We start from the raw sequence: 8,564 nt of genomic DNA, 5'->3' as shown, positions 1-8,564 counted from the left end.
AGTTTTAGAAACTATGATTTGTGCCTCCCACAATTATAGTTAACTCAGTCATTCTGGATTTCTGATGGGGTTGAAAACATAAGGCTATTGACCTTAAGAGAAAAGACTTGAGTGGAGGGTCGTCAGCTGACATTCATCCTAAAGCCATGTTGGGAGCCAACTTTAGCAGAAAGCGGCTAGATCAACTTTGCAGCCATCTGGAACCATATACCCTGACGAAAGATTTGGTTTTCAATAGCCTACAACAGCTAAAGCACACTCTGATATCCCACATATTTTGTGTTGCTGTTTACTGGCCCCAGCTGCAAGGTGCACGTGGTAGTCACGCCTACAAGACATGCAGTTCACGTGCTGTCCACGTGCTATCTACACCATACATGCTTATAAGGTGCATGTGCTATCCACGCCTGCAAGGCATTGAAGTGCACGTGCTGTCCACGCCTGCAAGGCATTGCGGTGCACGTGCTGTCCACGCTATAGACGCCTGTAAGGCTTACATCATATCAACACCTGCAAGGCACATGGTATCCACGCGCCTACAAGGCACGTGGCAAAAGCCTATAAATAGCTCAGAATTCCCTTCAATAAACGAGACTTGATCAGAATCTCTGTCTTGTCTCCATTCTTCGCGTCTCTTCCCCTTTATCCCCACTCTCTCTCTCTCGCTAGACCCTGACCCTCAGACCGGAACGGGCAGTACGGGCTGCAACAAAGCCAGGTTCAGAACTACATGTTTTAGTTAGAATAGATGACAGAGGAGCTGGTTAGTCAACAAAAGGATGGACTGGGTATTAGGACTATCCTGTACCTCACTGGTACAAATTGGCATAATTATGTTCTAATTGTATATTGAGAGAAAAGTTTCATTTTAACAGGAAAGGTGATGTGTAGGAGGAGCTAAGGTAGGAGGAGTACTGAGAGGAAGGAAAGGAGTAAGAAGAGGAGAAGAAGAAAGAGAGGAGAAGCTAGGTGAAGAAAGAGAGAAAGAGGGGGGAGACAGGGAGGCAGAGGTTCAAGTATCTCCACCAGTCAAAGATAGTTGTTATATCTAGGTTGGTCAGTGGGTTATACCTCTGATTGAACAATTCCAAACTTATAAAGCCTATGATTAACATTATTTAAAAAAAATGTATAAATGCAAAAAGGAAAAGGGGGCTTGGGATAGGGGTTTCCTAAGGGGGGTGGGGGGGAATGGGGAAAGGGGATGGCATCTGAAGTGTAAATAAAATATCTAATAAAAAAAATTTAAAAAGAAAAAAAAATAAACCAGAAAAAAAAAAAAAAAGAAATACCATTCTCTAACCAGAAGTCAATGGTAACCTCACTGGTTGTTGCTGTTGGAAGAGAGATGTAGGTCATAGCTTGGTAGCTCCTGAGAGAACTTTAGGCTCCAAGAAAGGACAATGTGTAGAAGCCAGAAAGTGGAATGCCTCAGCCACCAAGTGGGGATGTTACTCCACCATTGACTTCCACCCTGAGGTCTCAGAGACCTCAGAAGCATGAAGTGAAATGAAATCCAGGGCCTGAGTCTTCAGTTGCTCTGTGCTGTGGAGGTCAGCTAGGATGAGAGTGTTTGCAGCATTCTCCATAGACAGATTCCTGTAGAGGGCATCCTCACACAGGACCTTCCCCTTTATCCCCACTCTCTCTCCCTCCAGGCCATACTTGTCAGCAGCTGCCAGCACACCAGTGGCCATGGAGTAGCTGTGGAGTTGTGGCACCTTCCTGCATAAATGAAGCCCATCATCTCCCTGAAGACTTGGGGATCTAGGTCTTGGATCTCAACGCAGTTCTTTAGGCTTTCCTTCACTTCATGTTCAAACATGGCTCTTAAAACTGGAGAACAAGCTGCTAGGATGGCCTTGTGAGCCCTGAATTCATGGCCAGCCACCAACAGGCAACAGTCTGTGAAGAGAGATTTCTCCCATAGCTCCCCTAGGTCATCTGTCAACCTGTTCCTTGAATCCTTGATTGCAAGTGTCATGATCTGTCTTGGTATACTAAAGAAAGCTCCTACTATGCTCACCTTGCAGCAGAGGGTGAGCTGGTCTTGAGGGAGAAGCCAATGCAGATTGGAGAGAATCTGATCTCGAAGAATGAACTTTTTGAATCCCCTGTGTTGGTATTGCAGACAGCTTACAACCTTGGGGCTCTTCATACATTGATATTTCTCTCCTTGGGAATTTATGATCCAGAACTTGAACTTTGCCCAAACTGGTCTCTTTGGACAGCTGACCAACACCAGGAAAACTGACAGGTAATCTTTGCTTTCATCATCAACCCCGTTTGGATATACTCTCAAACAGAATGCCACTTTGCCACTGGCCTCCAATGAGAACACTGGGCTACTGATGTTTCTCAGAATTCCCCCCATGCAAAATGAAAAGTTGCTAATGGTCCATTTGTAACCGAATTTCTTAACATTGGTCTGTGTGGAGCCCCAGCTCTTGGCTTCCAAGTCCCTTGACATTTCTGCTGGAGGTAGTTTGGGTTTTAAAGTTGATCTGAAAAGAACTATATGTTATTTACCCTTCCTCTCTGTCTTCTCTCTCTCTCTCTCTCTCTCTCTCTCTCTCTCTCTCTCTCTCTCTCTCTCTTTCTCTTTCTCTCTCTCTCTCTGTTATTTGTGTGTGGTCTCTGTGTGCTTGTGTTTATTGAATCTTAGGTTAATGGTAACTAGTTTTGGCTATTCTATACAACTTTGTAAGTTTGGAAATTTTTATACACTCTCATTTTAAGTGTGCTATATTTGTCAGGGTCCTGTAGAGAAAGTACAGAATGATTTCTCTTTATAAATAGAAAGAGGATCTATAAGAATAACATACAGGCTGAGGTCCAGCTAATATAACAAGGCTAAAACCAGTACTTACTTAGTCCAGGAGGTTTGAAGTCTCAGAAGTTCTTCAGTATATACTGGAATTCTGAAGAATTCGGGCCTAATGTCAGTGAAGAAATGGGCTTGCTGGGAAGATGAGAGGGAGCAGTGATAGACACCAAACTTCCTTCATCTATGTGCTTCTATAGGCCTCCAGCATAAGGTGTGGCCCAGTTAAGGGTGTGTCTTCTAGTCTCAAGATCTGGATTAAAGGTGTGTGTTTCCTGCCACAAGAGTCAGATTAAAGGTGTGTGTTTTTCTCTATTTGCTCAGGATCTATCTACTTCAACTTAAAGAAAAAAATTTAAAAGATGAGCCCTCCAGTTTTGTACATTACTTAAGTCCACAGGTAATACAGACAGGAAGAATAGCCATCACCAGGATACTTTGCACACTGGGGTCAATGTTTCATAAATACAGGGATCATGTCAATCTCTGCACAGCTATTGCTTACCCTTGTGCTGGTCTTACACTGATTCCTGCCATAAACATGATCAGGGAATGTGTGTTTCCCTTAACTGGTCAGAAATCTGAGTGTTCACAAGATGGAGGACAGGTTGAAGAGCTCCTATATGGTGGACAGGGAAGCAGATCCCAGAGCCTCTGAAATGGGCTTTCTTTTTTCTTGTGTGTTATTACATTTAGACCCACAGACCTTGTTTTCACTCCTCCCAATTTGGTTGGTGGTCTAGTACTTCCCCTCAGAAAATCCTCCTTGGAAATTTTTTTTAAGAGCCACTTAATGGTATGACTCTGGAATATCCTAAATGCTTCTCAGTTCATCACTTTAATTGGCAGGATTCAGGTTCTCAATACCTCTTACACTGCATTCTCCACTGGTGAGTTCTGTGCTTTTCAGTCTTTGACTGCATGCTTCAGCTGCAGCTTCTGAAAAGGGAGAACGTATTCCATTTTCAAGGGCTGGACATATATTCAAGAAATCTCAAAAGATTAGAGTTTGTTATTACTGACCTTAGGTAAAATGGTGTGTAAGATTCTGTCTACATCTCTCATTTCTCCAGTTCTTCATGTCTTAGACCTACAGTCTACAAGACACGGAAAGAACTATAGTGATTCAATCAACTCAGCCACTCCCAGTTCTCCTGCATGTCCTGCTCCAATGCTGCTCATCCCTCAGGATAAATCAATCAATTGGTTTTAATTTTTTACTTTTCCTTAGAATTATTGCTACTATTAGTATCACTGACTTTTCAACAAGTTATTTTAAGACCTCGGTTGGAGGAACTCCAGCCTCAGGTCAGAGTTCTTGAAAGACTGGAATCACATCTTTCACAGTTTCTAGACACTGGTATCTCAACTGAAGATGACTTAACCAGACTTACTGACAAATATGACCTAGCACTTGTCTTTCTAATGTGTTTATTCTAAAACTATTATTAATCTGTATTTATTGTCATCTCTGAAGATTTGTTTCTCCACATGGCAACCATCCTAGGCCAGGAAGCTTATAGTCTTTGTTAAATCTATTCTAGGCCTAGAATTTTATTAGCATCTGAGACTTATATCTGAATAAGCTCACTTTTTCCTAGTTCTTTCTGAGTTCTAGCTGGGTGATTTAAAACACCTCTCTAGCTGGGCAGTGGTGGCGCATGCCTTTAACCCTAGCACTTGGGAGGCTGAGGCAGGCAGATTTCTGAGTTCAAGGCCAGCCTGGTCTATAGAGTGAGTTCCAGGACAGCCAGGGCTCCATAGAGAAACCGTGTCTCGAAAAAAATCGGAAAAACAAACAAACAAACAAAAAACAAACAAACAAACAAACAAACAAATAAATAAATAAATAAATAAAAACTCCTCTCTAGTATAAGTAATTCAATGTGGATTCTTGTGGTTATCCTGGTCTTGTGTTTCATAGGCCTTTGAAACTCCTATTTAAGTAACTAAATAACCAAGGGAGCAAATATGGAGACAAAGTATGGGTCAGAATCTGAAGGGGGGGTTGTAGGGAGACCATTGTGTCTGGGTATTCATTCCATGGGCAGTCACCAAAAATAGACGCTGATAGGGATGTCAGGATGGGAAAGCTGACAGCAGCCTGATAAGGCTGTCTCCTTAGAGGTCTCTCAGAGTCGAACATACCCAGAGACAGATACCCACAGCTATCCATTAATCTGATCAAAGTTCCCAATGGAGGAGTTAGAGAGTAAATTGAAGGAACCGTGAACCGTAAGGGCTGGTGGCCCTGTGAGGAGAGCAACAATACCACCAGCCAGAGCTCCCCAGGGTCTAAACCACCAGCCCAGGAGCACATATGGAGAGACACATGACTCCAGCTGTATATGTAGGGGAGGATGGCCCTGTTGGGCATAGGTGGGAGACAAGATCATTGGTACCCTGAAGGCTGAGCACTGACGGGGGGGGGGGATCTGAGGGTGGGGAGGGAGGCAGGGGGTAGGTGGGTAAACACCTTCATAGAGGCAGGAGGAGGGGGGATGGGATAAGGGGTTCCTGGGTGGTGGGGGAAATATGGTAAGGGGATAAAATTTGAAATGTAAATATTATATCCAATAAAAGAGGGGAAAAATAGAAAAGCGGTTAGAACCAACATTCTTAATAAAATGTCAGCCCTCTTTAAAAAAAAAAAACTATCTTGATACTAAAATTTGTTTTGAGAATTGTATATTGCAGAATGATCAGCCTTGGTGTATCTCCTCAACAAGCAAGCTGGGCAGACCTGCTCAAAACTCTGAGGTCCAGGAATTCCATCTGGAGGCAGCAAAGACACAGCATCAGAGGATTGTCAACTTGCTCTCCCCCCCACTCCTCTTCTAATATCTCAACGCCCATAATCAGCTTGAAGAAGCTAATGATGAGTCAGCGCCCCTATTCCCTGGGCATGGGGACTAAGGTGCTAAATGTTGGGCTGTCTCCCTAGGGAAAAGTAGAGGTTTTGTCGGAATAGAGAGGATTAGCTAGGGTTTATTGCATAGCCATAACCTATTAGTAGAAATCTGTATAATTAATATCAAGATGAAGATATAAATTCTTAAATGGCACCAATTTACTTTGTTTACAAATTTTAAGGTTTTCATTGGCATGAGCTTCTTAGTGATATAAGAGTGAGATGAATATTGTTACTCTCATAGGCATTGTACCAGTATAACACACTTAGGAATACAAAGCTTAGACCCAGTCCTTCTTTAACTTTTTTAACTGATTTGAGATGGTCAGCCTGTGAGTTAAGGGACTATAGCAAATTCATGACTTGGAGTTTATTATAAGGGTGTTCTCTATGTTTTATTTAGAAATAGCTGAGTGGAGTTAACAGGCAACAGTCCAGATTACCTTACATGGATAGCTGGTTTTCAAAACATCAGAAATCCTTAGAATTGACATGACAAACATTTCAGTATTAATGTTCATTTTCATTAGAGACCTGTCTGCTCCGGACAGCTTCCTATGTTAAATTCTAAGAAGAAATTGAGCATCCTTGGAGTTACTCCAGTTGTGGTGAGACAGCCACTAGGCAAGAATTGCCACTTTCTTCTACAGACAAATTACTGTCCAGAAAAGGACACACTTGCAGAATAGTCGACTGATTATATCTGCCTAGACAGAGTAATCAGCCCTTAATAATTCTGCAGCACTAAGGTCTGTCAGATGATCCTGGGCCAGAAGGCAGAAGAACAGATGCTCCAACGTTTTGAAGTAGGGCGAGTGTCCAGATGTTCAGAGGTCTCTATAAATTGGCTAAGTTTTAGAAGCTATGCTTTGTACTTCCCACAATTATAGTCAACTCAGTCATTCTGGATTTCTGACGGGGTTGAAAACTTATAGCTATTTACTTTGAGAGAAAAGATCTGAGTGTATGGTCATCAGCTGACATTCATCCTAAAGCCAAGGAAAAAGCCAGGTTCAGAACTAAGTGTTTTAGTTAGGATAGATGACAGAGGAGCTGGTTAGTCAACAAAAGGATGGACTGGGTATTAGGACTATCTTGTACCTCACTGGTACAAATAGGCATAATTATGCTCTAATTGTATTTTGAGAGAAAAGTTTCCTTTTAACAGGAAGGGTGATGTGTAGGAGGAGCTAAGGTGGGAGGAGTACTGAGAGGAAGAAAAGGAGTAAGAAGAGGAGAAGAAGAAGGAGAGGAGAAGCTAGGTGATGAAAGAGAGATAGAGGGGGGAGACAGGGAAGCAGATGTTCATGTATCTCCACCAGTCAAAGATAGTTGATATAGCTAGGTTGGGTAGTGGGTTACACCTCTGATTGAACAATACCAAACTTATAAAGCCTATGATTAACATTTCTTAAAAAAATGTATAAATGCAAAAAGGAAAAGGGGGGCATGGGATAGGGGTTTTCTAAGGGGGGGGGAATGGGGAAAGGGGATGGTATCTGAAGTGTAAATGAAAGATCTAATAAAAAAAAAAAAGAAACTCCTATTTAATAGAAATATGGAATAGTTTGAAATTTTGGGCAAGAGAAATCCTTAAGTGTTATTAGCTGAGTGTACTGGGCCATTGTAATAGGAAGTGAAGTTTTTTATTTGTCTTTTTTTTTTCGTTGTTTTGTTTTTTTCTTGTTGTTTTGTTTTGTTTTTGAGACAGGATTTCTCTGTATAGCCCTGGCGCTACAATATACTTGAAATATACTTGAAATGTGAATGTATTTTCCAAGCTCATCCAAAGTTTGAAATCGTAACTGTTGTGTTTCATGAAAAAAGAGCCAGAATATGTTTGTTAGAACCAGGTATAGTAAGCATTAGAGGGGTGCCCAGAAGTGTTCAGGCTGAGGCATCCAGTCCCCCTGTGCTACCAGCCACAGTGTAGAATAGAGTTTATAATACAGTTTGGTATCATAGAGATAGAGGTAGAGGTAGAGGTAGAGGTAGAGGTAGAGGTAGAGGTAGAGGTAGAGGTAGAGGTAGAGGTAGAGGTAGAGGTAGAGGTAGATAGAGGTAGAGGTAGAGGTAGAGGTAGAGGTAGAGATAGATATCTTTTGTATAGTATAAAGTTTATTTAGAGCATGGGAAGGGGAGTTGAGTATGAATGAGAAAGTAGTAGAGGCAGATGAATAGAAAAATTAAGAGAAAGAGAGAGGAAGAGGAGAGGATAGAAAGAAAAAGAAGAGAAGAGGCAGTCCAGAAACACATTTAGAAGCATGGGCAAGGGGGAAGAGAACATAGCAAGAAAGTGGTCAGAAAGTGTAGGAAAGTAAGAGAATAAGAGAGTGGAGAGGGGCAAAAAGCCACTTTCATAGTGAGTCAGGTGTACCTTGCTATTGCCAGATAAATTTTGGGTAGAGTCTAGAAAAAATGATAACAGTTCTTCATTTTTGATTAATTTAAAAGAAAAGGAAAAACTAGAAAGAGACAATTGTGGAGCAAGAATAGAGTTGTCATGATCTTTAGTTACTTCTTGCTGATTTCGGAATGACATGTCTTTGGAAAACCAAGAAAATGTGGGTTGTCACATTGGTCCAATCATAGAGAGTTGGCTGTTTCCTTGCTATCCAGGGACTGAGGAACCATCTCTAGATAAAAGGAACAGGTCCAGTTGAAGCATCTGTGTCTGTGAGAGTAGATTGGAGCATGTGGGTTGCAACTCTGGAGCTGTCTTGGATGTTGATTTTCAGTAAACTCCTGGATCAGACAAGATGATAAAACATTGTGTGTGTGTAGTAGTAATAGTAGTAGTAGTAGTTGTAGAAAATAATACATGTATAC

The 8,564-nt window shown here is 41.7% G+C and overlaps 1 pseudogene; it reads right to left on the bottom strand.

Annotated features, from left to right (window-relative positions):
* Nucleotides 1-1,355: 1,355 nt before the first annotated feature.
* On the bottom strand, nt 1,356-2,470 carry LOC117702341 (TD and POZ domain-containing protein 1-like; annotated as a pseudogene).
* Nucleotides 2,471-8,564: the final 6,094 nt, after the last annotated feature.

The sequence above is a fragment of the Arvicanthis niloticus genome, unplaced genomic scaffold, assembly GCF_011762505.2.
Source record: "Arvicanthis niloticus isolate mArvNil1 unplaced genomic scaffold, mArvNil1.pat.X pat_scaffold_70_arrow_ctg1, whole genome shotgun sequence".
NCBI lineage: Eukaryota > Metazoa > Chordata > Mammalia > Rodentia > Muridae > Arvicanthis > Arvicanthis niloticus.
Note: the sequence above shows the minus strand (reverse complement) of the source record. Positions and strands in the feature narration are given on the sequence as shown.